The sequence below is a fragment of the Ursus arctos genome, unplaced genomic scaffold (genome assembly GCF_023065955.2).
Source record: "Ursus arctos isolate Adak ecotype North America unplaced genomic scaffold, UrsArc2.0 scaffold_15, whole genome shotgun sequence".
Taxonomy (NCBI): domain Eukaryota; kingdom Metazoa; phylum Chordata; class Mammalia; order Carnivora; family Ursidae; genus Ursus; species Ursus arctos.
The window spans coordinates 60,102,520-60,119,221 of NW_026622819.1; the positions used below are offsets into that span (position 1 = coordinate 60,102,520).

A 16,702-nucleotide genomic window follows, 5' to 3' on the forward strand; every position below is an offset into this window, starting at 1 on the left:
TTGGCCTGGAAGTCTGAGCAGCAAGAATGAGTGTGGACCCTGCCAACTCACAGTGAACACGGGCAAGAAGTAACCTTTGTGTTTTAGGCTGCGGAGATTGGAAGGTTGTCTGTGACTACCACAGAACGTGGCTGTGCTGACTGATTTAGATGGAAGTTACTGGTGGCAACTACCATGATTGTAGATGGTACAGAGAGGTGGCGTGACATTGTACCACATTCCTCCGTGAGAGTACTTAACTCTCTGGATAACTCTAAGGAGTAAGTGTTGGTATGGTACTAGACTGCCTTGAACACCTGTCTGATATATCTGATGCTCCCTTTTTTAACAGAGAGTGGGCACAGGCCCAAGTTTCTGTATTTAGCCAAAATTTCATAGCATGGTTTTAAAATTGCATTTGATTTTAGGGTTGCCTTCTATTTGTGGCAAGTCTTCCATTTATAGTAGTGATATAAAATTTTAAAAAATGGTTAAGTAAAAAAAGCGAGTCATTCTAAAGACTTACATAAAGCCAATAAAACATAGGTGGTACATGCATATGGCAGAACTCAGAAGTATGGTTTACAAATGACTGAAGTTGGAGAGTAGAGCTCATAGCATGTGGCAAAATCACTTGTAGAGGTGAAAGGGATGTATCAAGGCAAAAGGTGTAATCACAACAACAAACACAATATCAACAATAATATTTCCAGGCATTCTTTTTTTATAATAATTTTTTATTATGTTATGTTAGTCACCATACAGTACATCCCTAGTTTTTTATGTAAAGTTCCGTGATTCATTACTTGTGTATAACACCCAGTGCACCATGCAATACGTGCCCTCCTTAATAACCATCACCGGCCTATCCCAATCCCCCACCCCCCTCCCCTCTGAAGCCCTCAGTTTGTTTCCCGGAGTCCATAGTCTCTCATGGCTCATTCCCCCTTCTGTTTACCCCCCTTTCTTCTTTCCTTTCTTCTCCTACCGATCTTCCTACTTCTTATGTTCCATAAATGAGTGAAACCATATGATAATTGTCTTTCTCTGCTTGACTTACTTCACTTAGCATTATCTCCTCCAGTCCCGTCCATGTTGCAGCAAACGTTGAGAAATCATTCTTTTTGATGGCTGAGTAATATTCCATTGTATATATGGACCACACCTTCTTAATCCAGTCATCTGTTGAAGGGCATCTCGGCTCCTTCCATGATTTAGCTATTGTGGACAATGCTGCTATGAACATTGGGGTGCATATGGCCCTTCTCTTCACTACGTCTGAATCTTGGGGTAAATACCCAGTAGTGCAATGGCTGGATCATAGGGTAGCTCAATTTTTAACTTTTTAAGGGAGCTCCACACTGTTTTCCAAAGTGGCTGTACCAACTCGCATTCCCACCAACAATGTAAGAGGGATCCCTTTCTCCACATCCTCTCCAACTCCAGGCATTCTTCTAACAACAACCTGAAAGCAGCTGTCACACGATAGGATTCAGAGGGGCAGAGAATGTTGTCCATGTTCTCCATGCCAACCCGTGCCTGGCGCAAGTAGATTCCCGACCAATAATTATGGAACGAGTGATCAGTGGGCAGGACTTGGTGTAATTCTATGCTCACTTAGGTGGGTGGGCTGCCGTCTTGGGAAGGCCTTTGCTCTGCTCAGCCTGTTGAAAAGCTTCTGTGAGCACATCTGGGAGACGAGGCAGAGTGCTAATAACTCTGCAAACAGAGGGTAGGAAAGTAAGGATCCCTAGGTGTGGGGCTTGGGGGATAGGAAGAAGGAGCCCTGGAGGCTGGGGCTGCTAGCCAGGAGAAAAGGAATCCCAGGCAGTGTGTGTGCATGCGTGGGCAGGGGTGGGGTGGGGGGCAGTTGGAAAGGACCGTGGAGAACAGACATTTCTAATATGAGTTTTGCAAAGCCCAGCTCTGACTCAGCAAGGGAGAAGGGGAGATTGCGGAAACGTCTGGGAAGCTTGGGCTTTCCAAAATGCACTAAAAGGCTATCAGTTCACTTTCCCTCTAACTCATTACAGCCCCACTTCTCTGTCCAGCTTCAGTGGTTGGGGAAGAAATTGCTCCTGGTGAAGTCCACCTTCATTTAAGTCCCAGTCCTGGATGGAGGCAGCATGTTGGCCTACATTGTTTTTCAAGTGCTGTCCAGTGTGTTTCCTTTGGTTCACCCAAAGCTGTTTCGCAATTGCTGTTAAAAATTATAACTCTGAGGAGGATTTATAAGGAGCCAAGAGTTTGCCTACTTGGACAACACTGGTGGGCAATGTCCAGCTCAGGCAGTTGTCTCCTGGCTGAGAAGGAATCACACTGCATTCTGGGGGCAGGAGGCCAGCTCCTTTCCACAGAGGATCATGCCTATGTCTTAAGAGCAAAATCATTGCATTCTGGGGTCTTGCAGCCCTTGGAGGTTTCCCTGACATGCTTCCTAAAAGTTGTTGGGAACACCTGTTGACTATGACATGGCAGGAATAATTAAAAGAGGCTAAATTGTGCTATGGGGAAGGGATCTCTCTGTGAGAAACAGTCATGGCAAGTCAACTGGGAAAACGCCGCCAACCAGAGCCTTGGCAAGAGGGAGTCCAGTTCAGCTATTCCCTTTTACTGGAAGGATAGTTGGTAAGTTTCAAGTTTCCCAAAGCAGAGAAGTATGCAGCTAATTCATTTTACATAACCTGACATCTCAATCTCAAGATGCAGTTCTTGCTGACATATAAAAGTGTGTGAGCTGGTGCCACCTATGGGGAAGTTGTGGTGCTGCAGCCTAGCTCTATTAGATACTGTGTCCAGACAAAAAGCACAATGAAGTCAGTACATAAAACGTGCAAGGGAGTTTTTAAAATATACAGTTGCAAATGTTTGTTTGCATAGTTTGTTTTACAAGGAAGTAATACAAGCTCTTGGAACTGGAGACAGAAATCATTAAATCGTATGCAAGAGGACGGAGAAAATTGTACTATAGGAATTTCTTCCAGAAAAAATTCTGTGTGTACAGGAAAGGAATTCTCTGATAAATCTTTTTGGTTGTGGAGTAAGATGCCAGAGGCCATGCTCCCCGCAGAGTAGATGTTGTACTGCCTACTGAGGGAGGCGGGTCCTGTTAACTGGCTATAATTGACCTGTATAGGGTAGACATGGTGGAGGGCAAAGCTGCATTGCTTGACCCAACGGAAAGGAGATGGAGCATTTTTAGGGGAGTATACAAGAGGAAGACTACCAGGGGAAGCATGAGAGAGTGGGAACTGGGAGGATGGGTGTGTCTGATGAGGAACAGAGGAAGTGTGCTGTGAGGGGTACAGGGTACCATGTCTCCTGCATTTCCCCCATGGAAAATCCGGTTGGATTTCTTTGTGGAAAATGGATAAGGGGTGAAAGCCTGGGTTGACATGAGTTCTTAATAGAATCTTGGAGTTGAAAGTGATTTTAAGAGGTCACCAAGCCCATTTCCACCCAAAGTAGAAGCCCCTTCCCTGATCTCCATGGGGGTGTGAGCAGTCCGGTTCAAACACATCCAGTCTGGTTCAAACACATCTAGGCTTAGTTCTTTGGGAGGCAGACAGGGCCGGTGAGAACTTCCTGTCTTTGGTTTGTTGTCTTTGTTTAATTCAGAGGAATTGTAAATGAGGAAGTGACTGCACTAGGGGAGGGCATAACAGTAAGGTCATCATAGTTACTGGGGCCAGTGTTCTTATTGGTGCCAAGCACTTAACTTACATGATCTCATTAGAGCCCCTGGGGAAAGTCATTCCTTCTGCTTTGGATACAGAGAGGTCTTGCACATCCTGCTGGCCAACCTGTAGTCGTACAGCGAGTGCGAGGGGGAGCACGTGTTTCAACTCACGTGTCTTGAGCATGTGGCCCTGTCACCATTGCTTCCCTGTGTGTTTTGCCGGGAAATCTGCCCCTGACAATGTGTGTGAGAGAACCCATGCTCTGCAGAGTGATGGACTGTGGTCTCCCAACTCAGGAGGAACAGAACTTCTGAAGTGGTCAACCTGTTCGCAGAGGAAACTTGCAGAGTATATAATCTCTGAAAAAACACTCAAAAGAACTGGGATGATTTCCCTTGGAGAAGGCAGATTATGTAATGGGGCTTCAGGTTTATGAAAGATTTTTAGAGACACTGGACACCAGCTGTTCTTCATCTCCACTCTGTATCAGGGAGGAGGAAATTGGCTTAAGCTGCAGCCTGAGGGTGTCTATATGGAAGAACTTCCTGACCCTGGAATGGATCAGTTTGGAATTAAAAAAAAAAAAAAAAAGCAGGTCCTTTTTCTGAGGACATCAAATGGAGACAAGCGTCATCTTGGTGTATGGGGGCTATTTCGAAACCAATGTCTTTCTGCCTTACTAATCAGACTCACTAGGTGTGCCTCAAGAGTTTGTCTGTAGAAGCACTCAGGGTTGGAGGGGGATGTTGTGGGATCCCTTGAGCATCTTCTCTAAGAGCTGTGCCCCTGTTATAGCCCAGGACCTCTTAATAATGCTGGACCTTGCCAAATACTAGGGCATTATGCATAAGTAAGTGCCAAGACTCTGTACCACTGCTCTGCTCCTGGCAGTTTTCTGGTCCCTACAATGGGCTACCGGTATCTTGTGGGATTCTGGGGAGGGGGCAAGGAAATAATGTACGTGTAGGTCTAGCAGAGTGCTTGGCATGTCGTGGCACTGAGTAAATGAGAGGCTTCTGCTACCACAACCCAAATCTCTAGAATTTCTGTGAAGTCTAAATAAACTCCATTTTTTGGACAGTAAAATGAGTTGATTGTGAGTTGAGTTTTACAAGATCACTGTCAGACCTAGGCAAAGATTCAAGGTGCACACCTTACGCGGTATGTGGTAAAGTATGAAATAAAATCCCGCAGCCCTGCTGTATGGATGGAATCCGAATACACAAAGCACCTGGCGTTAGGTCTTGTGGCAACTGCCAAGAGAAGGTGGAGCCTAAGGCCTGTCGTGGGATGTGTTCTCAACTCTTGGCCATACCCAAAGCTCCTGGGAGCCCTTCCTGGGTCTGTCAGACTCCGGAGACTTATGGACAACCTGAACTGACCTGTATATGGAGGGGAGGAACGTCCTCCCTGTTGGCAGAAGTGCTAGAAAGGGAGCTTCCGCTACCTTCTCCTTTGCCTTAGTTTTCCCGGAGCAGCTACTCTGATTGCCCAGCGCTGGGCACAGGAGGCGGGCTCACTGATGACGTGCTACGCGGGTGTGTGGCTCCGCCTCTGGCTGGCTGTGTGCTTTCTGGAAGAAATCTCTGTCGCAGAAGGTGAGTTTAGACTTTGACACCCCCGGACAGCAGGTGTCACCCTTTGGGGAGGGGGAGGGGCGACTAAATGCTTCCTTAGCCATTAATTAATCCAGGGTTTCTCGGCTTCAGACCTATTGACATTTTAGGCGGGAAAATTCTTCCTTGCATACATTATAGGATGTTTAGCAACATCCCTGGCCTCTACCCATTAGATGCCAGTAGCATTCCTACCTCAGCTGTGACAGCCAACAATGTCTCCAAATGTTGCCAGCTGTCGGCTGGCAGGTAAAGTCGCCCCTGGTTGAGAGCCAGCCTCTATCAAAGGCTTGGGTAGTGAGTCCGGTATCGGACTCAAAAGAGGGAGAAGGGAATTTTATTCCCACTAACGCTTGAACTCTTCAGCTTTGCTACAGGGTGGCTAAGAGAGACTCTTTCTTTAGTGTCTTCATAGCGAGAGAAACAGCAAGAAATAGTGAACAGGAGAGAGGCAGAAAGGGAAACTGAGGCAGGAGCCAGCAGTGAGTGACTTCCATGAAATTCCCAAAGGTGCCGCCGGTGTAGGAGCAGAGGAGCTGTCAGGGCCGCCCCGTGCCTGGCAAATACGCTGTCTGGGGTGGAAGGGCCGGCTGGTAAATATTAGTGACCATTTATGTTGCAGCTACTGGGGGACTAAAGTGAGGGGAAAGACACACAGTCCCTTGTGCAGAAACCACATTTTTCTTCCTTCTGGCTCCTACCCCAGCAAGACCTGCAAACTGCCCTGGCCGGTCCTCGCCTGCCCAGACCCTCTGCCCGGGGTCATCCACCGCCGCCAGCTGCCCTAGTCAATTCCAGTGCTGGTGCGGGAACCCAGGCTTGCAGAGACGGGGCAAAGGAAGCGAAACTCCCCAGTACTGGGCCATTGAAAATAATCACTGCCTTTTCAAAGGCCGACTTTGCCCGGTGCCAAGGCAAGAACTGTCTGTCTCGCCACCTTTCAGTTCTTGTTAAAAAGCAGAAGGCATGTCAGGGCCGGGCCGGGCCACAGGACAGAGAGGGCTTTCTTTGCGGTGCTGGATGAAGCTCAGTGCTTTAATGAAAGCTCTTATTAGCTCCAGCTGGTGTCCCATTTTCCTGAGCTGGAATAAAAAATTGCCTTGGTCATCCTTTCCCAGGCTAATTTCAAAAGCATAATTACCATCATCATAATTGATTACTATTTATTTTGGTCATTGATAGTCATGCACCCCCCCCTTGTTACATGTGAATTAAATGGTCCAAGAATATTTATGGCACGTGGCAGCCGTGTTTGTTTTCTGGGATTCCTCAAGACCCCAGTCCCTTTCAGGGTAACCCCTTGATTTCATGACACCCAGGGAGTCCTTCTCTGGCTTGAATATTGAAACTACTGAGCTGTGGTGACTGGTGAGAGTTGGGGTGAAAATTCGGGAGTTCAGAAAAGATGCAGAGAGAGTGCTAGGGGGATAGTAATATCAGAGTGCAAAGGGGTGTGCTTCCACACTGGTGTTGGAGGTGGGGGCAAGGGAGGGGGCGCAAGGGTGATAAAATGGACAGTTAGAAGATTGTTGTTTGTTCTCTCTGGCCCCTTGAAGGAGGAGGTTACCAAGCATCCATGGGAAGTTAATTTGGGAAGAGAATTGTTATTTTCTGCCTTCAAGACAGAGAGCTTGGAAGCTGCCAGTGTGTGACTGCAGAAGGGTCATAATGTCCCCCAAATAGTCAAAATATGAATATAGCCCCCACTTTGCCAAAACTCTTAAGATCTCATCAAATGAAAATCCCAGAGGAGGCTAGTTTCATTCACACCCGCTCTTGAATTGGAGCAATTTTACTCCCATGTTGCCCCGCCTACCGTTCTACTGTTAGGTATTTAGTGCTCCCGAAGGGCTCTGGAAGTTACAAAAAGGAACGGCAAATAAGTAAGGGCTAAAAGCCTTCAACTCCCCAAAGGCTACATCTCCTACCTCCTACTAGGCAAACATACTCCGTATCTGATTCAGGCTAAGGCAAAGGTAGTGCCCGCCTCTGAGCCATCTGGTTTCTTGATTGGTGGAAGGATGAGCACCAAGCTCAAATATGCCAATCAGAGCGGAACCAATAAAAGCACCAGTCAGTCCCTCCTTGGCTGGAAGTAAGGAACCATTCACAGACATAAATGAAACCAGCCCACCAGTGGGAAGGATTTGGTCAATATTCAGAGAGAAACCCATTTGGAGAGAGAGTCGTGGTGACATTTGAGACCCTGCTTTCAGTTATTCCTGAAACCTGGAGGGGGGAGACACTGAAAAGAGCTAGAAAGTTGTGTTCTGCACCACACCAGGAGGTGCTATTCACATGGCTGCCATGTGATATAGTGCCCCCCGGGGTTGTGCAGTGTGCAGCTTGCACAACCGTACATGGTGACCCCATCTGGAAGTGTCCCTGCCCTTTCTTCATCTTGCTTGGAGATACTCCAATGCCCTGTTATTAAACTCTTCTTTTTGCCAAATCCATTTAGAATTGGATTTATGCCACTTAAACCAAATGAGATCCAAATAATACGGTAATAGTTATCTATAACCACAAAGAAAAAAAAAAAGCTGTGACTCCCTCACCCCCACCACCCAACTTATTCTAGATAGCAAGAAAGAAGTACCTGTTTTTCTTACCTATTCTCAATTTACTAGTCATTCATGGACTCAGGGAAGAGGAAAAGAAAGTGTGCCTTCCCACCCCAGCCACAGTCCTGGGGTTCCAGGCCTTGCAGAACTGCCAGGCTGTACAGAAGGCGCGTGAATGCAAACAATTTCCGGAAGGCCTTTGGGCTGGCTGTGTGGGAACAGCTGCACGGCTTCCTAATGGGTGTCAATGTCAACGCAGACTCAACATTTTCCAGGGGAATGGGGCTGAGGGAATGCTGTGCTCCAGCCAGACGGTGCCCTGGAGGGGTGGGGGCATGTGGAGAGAAACAAGGATGGTTGCCAGGGAGAATAACTGCATGTCCAGACCCTGGGGACAGAGGATGAGGAAGAGTCTTGAAGAAACTTTAATTCATAGCTCCTGCATTCCGCCCCTGTCAGGGCTTTCTGAGTCTCCCTAGTAAAATATGTGGACACTTAATTTCAGGAACGAACAATAATGAAAGGATTTTCTTAGGGGTGAGGGGAGGAGGAACACTGGCGGAGTTCTTTATAAGAAAGGCAGAGGGAAGAGAATTCAAACGATCCCAAGGAATGTAAATAAGTGTTCTCTAAAGAGACGTGGATGGTGCAGTGGGATTAGTGTGGATTTGAATTTAGCCTGGTGTGGGTTCACGTCCTGGCTTTGTGGGACTGTAGGGAAGCCACATCAGTGCTGGGAGGCTGCGTCTCCTCATCAGAAACAGGGATGATATGGGGCGCCTGGGTGGCTCAGTCGTTAAGCGTCTGCCTTCGGCTCAGGGCGTGATCCCAGCGTTCTGGGATCGAGCCCCACGTCAGGCTCATCCTCTGGGAGCCTGCTTCTTCCTCTCCCACTCCCCCTGCTTGTGTTCCCCCTCTCGCTGGCTGTTTCTCTGTCAAATAAATAAATAAAATCTTTAAAAAAAAAAAAAAAGAAACAGGGATGATAATAGCTGATTGAGTGTGAGTTTAGCACCAGACATAATAAATACATGTTAATTAGGACCTGAGCTAGAGTTGCCTAGGAAGACAGTGCGGTGCCAGAATGTGAGCTGTTGGGTTTGCCTTTGTTATTATTTTCTCCCCTTACTGTGTTCTGGACACTGCGCTAGGTTCTTCAATGCATCTTGTCTAATACAACTCGCTTCTCGGCTTTCATCCTCAGGCTAAATGGTTTTGGAAATACGTAACATGGTCCGCTTGCTAATAGAAGTACTCGGACTCAGTGGCCATTTCTTGAATTTTTTACCTTGGTCCTGCCCTCCCCACCACCATCTGGCCTTTTGTGTATCCTTTGGTTTTGCTTCGTCATTACTGTTTTCATCTTTTTCTCACTGCCCGTTTGTATTAGTTATCCATTGCCGTGTAACAAATGATACCAAAATGGAGTGACTTGGAACAAGGATCGTGCATTATCTCACAGTTTCCGCAGCAGGGACTGGAGCATCTGGGTGGTTCTAATTCAGTGTGTCATATGAGACTGTGAGACTGCAGGCAGCTGTGGGCCCAGGTTTCAGGGACCCAAAGGCTTGCCTGGGGCTGTGGGGCCCTCTTCTGATTCAGCTCAGTCACTGGCTGTTGGCAGAAGGACTCAGCCCTTCCCTACATGGACCTCTCCACAGGTTGCTCGAGCATCCTCACAAGGCGGCAGTGGGAAAAGCCCCCTTGTCCCCATTGTCACCACCTGCGTCCAGTTTCGGTTTTGTGCCGTCTACCGTAGAAGTCTCTTAATTCAGCCCTTTGTGATTTCTTACCTAGAGGATCTCAACAACTTCCTGTGATTTATAATGAGAAATCGATATGGGGGCTTCCTCCCTGTTGCTGGCACAGAGCTCCCCAAAACCCTTGGAATTTCCTAAGTGAAAAGAGACATAAAGATGAAGAGAGTATCAATTTTTATTCACAATGCACCCCTTTCTACCACACCTAGGTTTATGTTAACGTGGTGACTTTTGGAAAGCCCCTAAGGATGGGGGAAACCAGTCATAGGATTAGAGGGTTGGCACTTTCAGCCCCATGCCCCTGGCTTCCTGGAAGGGGAGAGGAACTAGAGATTGGGCTAGTCACCAATGGCTAGTGATTTAATCAGTCATGCCTACATAACGAAGCCTCCATAGAAACCTAAAAGGACAGGGTTCAGAGAGCTTCTAGGATGGTGAACATGTGGAGGTGTCAGGAGGCTGGTGTACCTGGAGAGGTTATGGAATCATGGAAGCACCACATACCCTCCCCCAACCTTGCCCTCTGCATCGCTTTCTCTGGCCGTTGTATTAAAAAAAAAAAAAAAATATATATATATATATATATATATGTATATGTATATGGAGAGAGAGAGAGAGAGAGAGAGAGAGATTTTATTTATTTGTGAGACAGAGAGAGAGAACAAGTGAGGGGAAGGGGCATAGGAAGAGGGAGAAGCAGACTCCCCGCTGAGCAGGGAGCCCAACATGGGGCTCGATCCCAGGACCTTGGGATCATGACCTGAGCTGAAGGCAGATGCTTAACCGACTGAGTCACCCAGGCACCCCTGGCTGTTGTAGTTCTTATAATAAATTGATAAACATAAAGTGCCTTCTTGAATTTTGTGAACCATTTTAGCAAATTATTGAACCTGAGGAAGGGGTTGTGGGATTCCCTGACTTATAGCCAGTCGATCAGAAGTATAGGAAGCCTGGGATTTGTGATTGGCATCTGAAGTCAGGGGGCAGTCTCGTGGGACTGAGCACTTAACCTGTGGGATGTGACACTAAGTGCAGGTAGATAGTGTCAGAAGTGAATTGAACTGTAGGACAGCTTGGTGTCTACCTAGAACTGGAGAACTGGTCGGTGTGGGACAGACCCCACACACCTGATGTTGGAAGTGGTGTGTGAGTCTAAAGAAACCAAACCTGGTTTCCTCACAGCACTTTCTCCTTCTATTCATCTGTTGAGCAAGGGTTTCTTAGCCTTGGCGCTAGTGACATTTTGGGCCACATAATTCTTGTTAAGTTGTTGAACAAATCCTTTGTTGTTGTCATTCTGCACTCTGTACATTGCAGGAAGTCCAGCAGCTTCCCTGGTCTTTACCTACTAGATGCCAGGAGCTCCCCCTCCCCTGAGTTGTGACAATCAAAGATACATCCAGACCTTATCAAATGTCCCCTGGGATGGGGCCTGAGGAGGGCAAAACTGCCCTTAGTTGAGAACCACTGTGTTAAGCTAACTCTAGAGTTTCATCATAAAATATGTCAACTATAAAATATACTTAGGGTATTGTGTGCAACGCACCAGGCTGTTGATGATTGGGCCAGTTTGTGCCTTTCTCTCATGTTGTGTTTTTTTTTCCTAGTTGAGGTTATACATAGACACAGTTCAACTAGTTCTACAAGGTTTGTTAAGACAAACAACATCCTTAGTTCTCCTCCCATCCCATTTCCTCTTCTCCAGGGATACCGTTTTCAACTCTTTTAATATCTACTCCGTATTTCTGTATATACTTGAACTGCTAATTCTGGCTTTTTCAGTTTTTGGCCTCATCCATTAATTTATCCGTTAATGGTGGAACATAAGGACTTATCACGCTTTCCTCCTTTCACTTCCACCACTTCCCACCCCCGCCCTTCCCATATATTTATATTGTAATTTTGGCTTGATAAACAATCATTGTTTCTTATACATGTTTATATATGCCTTACAGAGCTGTGATTATGAACTCATCTTTTGTTTTTCCCGGAATTAACAATTGCCTTTTTATTGTCACTGTTGTTTATTTGTTCAATTTTCTATGTATTTATCATTAATTGAACCCCTAAATCTCAATTTCACCTCCCTGAAAAAATCTAATGACATCTAACCTGCCCAGTGTGGGCTGGTGGCCCTGTACTCTAGTATAGAGTTGTCAGCCTGAGCTAGTCTTTTGCCATCATCCACATTATCACCTGTTTCTGTATGCTGCACTGGATTAAATATTGTCATCCCCCTACATAAATTTATGTGTTTCCCAGAACCTTAGAATGTTAACATTATTTGGAAATAGCCTGAGTGTAGATGTAATTAGTTAAGATGAGGTCATATTGGAGCAGGGAGGGGCCTTAACTCTATAGAACCCTGTATGTCCTTATAGAAAGAGAAGAAGAGATACAGAGACAGACATGCACAGAGGGAAGACTGCCATATGGAGATGGAGGCAGAGATTGGAGTTCTGCTACCGGAAGCCAAAGAAAGCATGGGCTCACCAGAAGCTGGAGAAGGTAAGGAAGAGTGTTCTCCTCCAGGTTTTGAAGAAAGTATGGCCCTGTTGACACCAAGATTTTGGATTTCTAGCCTCTAGGACTGTGAGACAATAGATTTCTGTTGTTTTAGACCACTCAGTTTGTGGTGCATTGCTATGGCAGCCCTAGGGAGCTAATACATAAGCATGTCTTTTGTTTTTTCATAGTTTACTCCTTCATTTGGTAGAATATACCAGTGGCCTCCTGGAGAAAAGCATGCAGCAGTTACATTTTTTGAGAATTTGCATATCAGAATTATTTTTATTCTATTCTTACATATGAGTGATAATTGGGCTAGATATAGAATTCTAGGTTGGAAATAATTTTCTTTTGGAATTTTGAAGTCACTGCCCCATTGTCTTTTGTTTGTTTTTCTCCCTGTATGCTGTTAAGAATTCTTAATTTATTCTAATTTCTGATCTGTTGCATGTGGGCCTGTTTGTTCTACCCTTCAGAAGCTTGGAGGATGTTTTCTTTATTCTGAGAATGTTCGGAAATTTCATAACGACGTACCTTGGTGTGGGTATGTTTTTTCCATGATGCTGAGAACTTGAAGTCCCCTTCCAATCTGGAGATTTTTGTTCTTTAAGTTTGAAAAATATTCTTTTATTATTTTGTTGATCAGTATCTCCTCAGTTTTCACTGTTCTTTCTTTGTGGTACTCTCCTTCTTTGCATGTAAGACTTCTTGGACGGGTCTTCTAATTATTTTTTCTATTCTTCCCTGTTTTCTATTTGTCTTTCTGATTTCCTTTCTGAAACTTTTCTCAATTTTATTTTCCAATCTTGTACAAAGCTTTTTACTTCTATTTTCACATTTTTAATTTTCAAGATATATTTTTTGTTCTGTAAATTTTTTTTCTATAGCTTTCTGTTCTTCTTTCATTGATGCGATGTCTTATCTTGCAAGGTGATCAATGAGTTTTGGGACATTTTCTTCTCCTTGCAAAATTTCTGTTTTTTCCAAGTTGTTTTTACTTGTTTTCTGACTTGTCTCATAGAGGCTTTCCTCAGATGTCTTTTCATCTATGATTGTCTGAATGAGTGGAGTTTCTTGACTGTGAACTTTATTGTGGAGTGCTATGCTGTGCCAATTTTTGGAAAGGCCCTGTGTCAATATCTTCAAGTCTTTCCACCTGAGTTTGTTAGACATAGTAGAGAGGTTTCTTCCAAACTCCTTTCCAGAGAGCAAAAGCCTGGATTCCAGCATTTTGGAAGCTCAATAGGAGAAGCAGGGTGGGAGAGGGTCATGTTCATAGTTACTGAATCACTCTATTTATAATAGATACCCCAGGTGTCAGACCCATCAACTGGGTCTGATGTCACGTAGTCCAGAGTCCCTATATTTTATTCTTCTTGGAAAGCAAATGGCCAGTTTTCTGCCAGAGTGGGGAAGGGGCCCAGCAGTGTGGAGTGAGGGAGGATGTCCAGGCATCTAACTACTACTAAACAGATTTCAACCAGCCCCTATTATTTTACCCCTTCCCTCCCATAGCTTTGCTCTCAGTTCCAGAAGTACTGTGTGTCATAGATTCCTGAGTTTTTCTGAGCATTCCCTTGTATAATCCTTGTGGCTCATGAATTATCTTGCTATGAGCTTGGAATTCAGCTCTGTCAGGGCTGCTTAGTCAAATAATTCTTATCCACAGACTTTCTGGATCCCAAAGTTTTGTTATTTTTACCTCTCTCATTTTCCCTTGTACTTTTATGTCTTTAAAAAAATCCCATCATGATCGTTTTAGTGAGGTTTCGTTAGGGACTGCAGTCCGATGCCACATTCAACCTGACCTCTTTACTCACAAGGCCCTAGTTTGCACTTGCCACCTTATTTTGGGTGTTACTTGGGAAGAGGGGTGGTGTCTGTCTCAAATGTGTTCTGGAATGCCTCCCTCAGCATTACTTGGTCCAGAACAGCATTTTGGACCCATCATGTGCTATCCAGCAAAAAACCATGGAATATATTTATTTATATAATAGGATCTTCCTATGAACCAAAGGAATCATATTTCCATCAGATGCTTTCCTTGAGCACTTTGCCCCTTCTTTCTACCTCTCCTGCACCTGATCTGAGGATAGCTTATTCCAGAGCTGATACTGAGAGGAAATAAGGAGAACGGGGTGGAGGTGAGGGAGGTTTGGTGGTTTATTGTTTCATGACACATGCAGTCAAAAGGCAACTTGGGGACTTGTTTTATTTGGGATGGCCAGGAAAACCTGCTTTGATGAGGTGGTGTGTGAGCAGAGACCAGAAGAGTGAAAGAATAAGGCATGCAGGCAAGGGGTGGGGGGGGTTTCAGGAAGGAGAACAATAGGGCCAAGGGCTCTAGGAGGGAAAGCAGGAGGCCGGTGAGGCTGGAGAGGAAGAGTGGGGAGCAGTGTGGTGGGGGACTGGCTCGGTGGGCCCGTGATTAGGCATTAGCATTTTCTCTGGGGGAGGTGGAAGTGGAGGGAGTCTGGATTAGAGTTACCTGTTGCATCCTGGGTTGTTCTGGCTACAGCAGGAGAAGACAATCACAGGCAAGAGCAGAAGCAGAGGCCCAGTGAGGAGGCCACTGGATGCACGTAGGGGAAGGACAGTGTTGACTGGACCAGGTAGCTGGAGAGGTGATGGTGTTGGACTAGCTGCTGGACATGTTTTAAAGGTAAAGCTCAGAGGATTTGCAGGTGAGTTAAATGTGGGGTGCACGGGGAAGAGAGGAGCCCAGGATGACTCCGAAATTTTTGACTTCAGCTTCCGGAAGGACAAAGTTGCCAGGTGTTAGGGTGAGCAAGAGTGGGGGGAGAGCAGCCCTAGGAGGGAAGGTCAGGAGTTCAGCTTTGGCTATGCCAAATTTGAGCGGCTTGTTCAATGTCAAGGCCAAGATGCTGAGCAGGCGTGGAGAGGTGGTAGAAGGGACAAAAATGCCCAGGGCTTACAGAGCTCTCCTAGTGTGCCAAGCACCCTCTGTGTGCTTTACTCATATCGTTTGTTTGTCCCATCTCAGCTGCAGCCTGCTGAGGGATTATTCTCTTTGTGGGTGGATGGGGGAGCAAAGGCACAGAAAGGTTAAGTAACTTGCCCATGGCCACACTATGAGTAAACGTTGGAGCTGGATTCAGACCTGAGCCGTCTGGCCCCTGAGCTTGTCCTCCCAACCGCTGTGCTCCTTGCGTCCCGCCCCCCGCCCCGGAGTATGCATTCCGATCTTCGGAGTTTGACATGGGCAGCAGGATTCTGATGAGGTCTGTATGGAGTAGTGAAGGCTCAGGAAAGGCAGGCAACAGATTCAGATTCCCTGTGGGGCCAGTCGGAGCTGGGTTTGAATCTCTGTCACACACTAACCCCGAGGAACTTATTTGCCCTCTTGTCCTCAATCCTCTCTTCTGTAAAATGGGGATGGGAGCGGGACTACTTCATAGGGTCATTGGAGGTTGGAATGAAGCAATGCATAGAAAGTGTTCAATCCAGGTCATCTGGTATTGTCACCACTGATATTAAAAGGCAAAAGACCCCCACCCCATCCTCAGTCCACCATAAGGTGCTGTGTTGGGCGGGAGGTGGGATTGGTGGAAGGGAGCTTGGTAGTCTCCTGGGCTATAGTAGAGTTTATAGGACCTTCAGGAATGGCCTCTCTCTCTCTATCAGAAGCCAGGAATGGTCCAGGGCTTTACTTAAACCCCATGATGTTAAGGAGACTCTCTGGCCAGTAAAACCATCTACGATTCTTCTGGCCCAATAGTCTCTACTTACTTTCCGTTACTCCAGGACCCCAGCGATGGGGGCTACAGGAGGGAAGGGTCCTCCTGGCTGGAGTTCAGAAGCTTCTTGCTTCCCTAGGCCAGCTGAACTCCCACTTGGAGGATGCTGGGATATAGCTTTAATTTGGCCCATCTCACCACACAACATGCCTGCAGCCTGGAATGTTTCCTTAGACGAGACAGTCTCCGACTTACAGGAATGAAGAGTCACCTTTAATTCCTGGGTCCAGAAGGATCCCAAATGAATTTAGAACAACTAAAGCCTCTCAGTTCAGAGGGACACTTTAAAAAGCAACCAATAATTACAGTTTGGGAGCCATGAAGTAGCCTGCAGAGACCAAGGCCTGTCCATACTAGACCAAAGAAAGAATTTTATTTACCAACTTTTCATTTATGCTCCACCCACTTCCAAGAATTTGGGGTGGCTGACTGGAGAAGGCAAACAAGAAGCCCATCTCCAAGCCTTTCCCTGCTGGTAAAACTCCTGAGATAGATCTACGGAAGTGGGTTATTTTGCCAAGAGGAAACAGAGACAGATCACAGAACCCCATAAGTCACGTGAAGGGCCCACTACTCACACACATAATCTACACTGAAAGAGAGACCATTCCAGCTGCTTCTTTTCCTAGCAACATCAAGGAATGAAAGTTTTCATCAAATGTTGCCATATTTAAATTCCCCATTCCTCTCTGTTCTATGCGCTGGAATTCTAACATTAGAATTCTTAATGCAGATGTTTCAGGAAGGTGACTGGAGTAAATGTATTAATATATCAGGTAGTTTCCGTGGTGGTGGTTGGTCTCGGAGTAGATGTAGTTTGAGCAGAAGAGTTGAGAG

General features: G+C 46.0%; 1 long non-coding RNA gene across 4 annotated transcripts in view; it reads left to right on the forward strand.

Annotated features, from left to right (window-relative positions):
• The window catches only part of LOC113264107 (uncharacterized), a 248,283-nt gene that overhangs the window by 192,773 nt on the left and 38,808 nt on the right, over positions 1-16,702 (forward strand). For 3 of the 4 annotated variants that reach the window (XR_008959260.1, XR_008959259.1, XR_008959269.1), the window contains one exon: positions 11,981-12,107. The exons of the other annotated variant lie outside the window; for it this stretch is intronic. This is a non-coding gene — a long non-coding RNA (uncharacterized LOC113264107). The remainder of the gene's footprint in view (positions 1-11,980; positions 12,108-16,702) is intronic. 4 annotated transcript variants of the gene reach the window in all.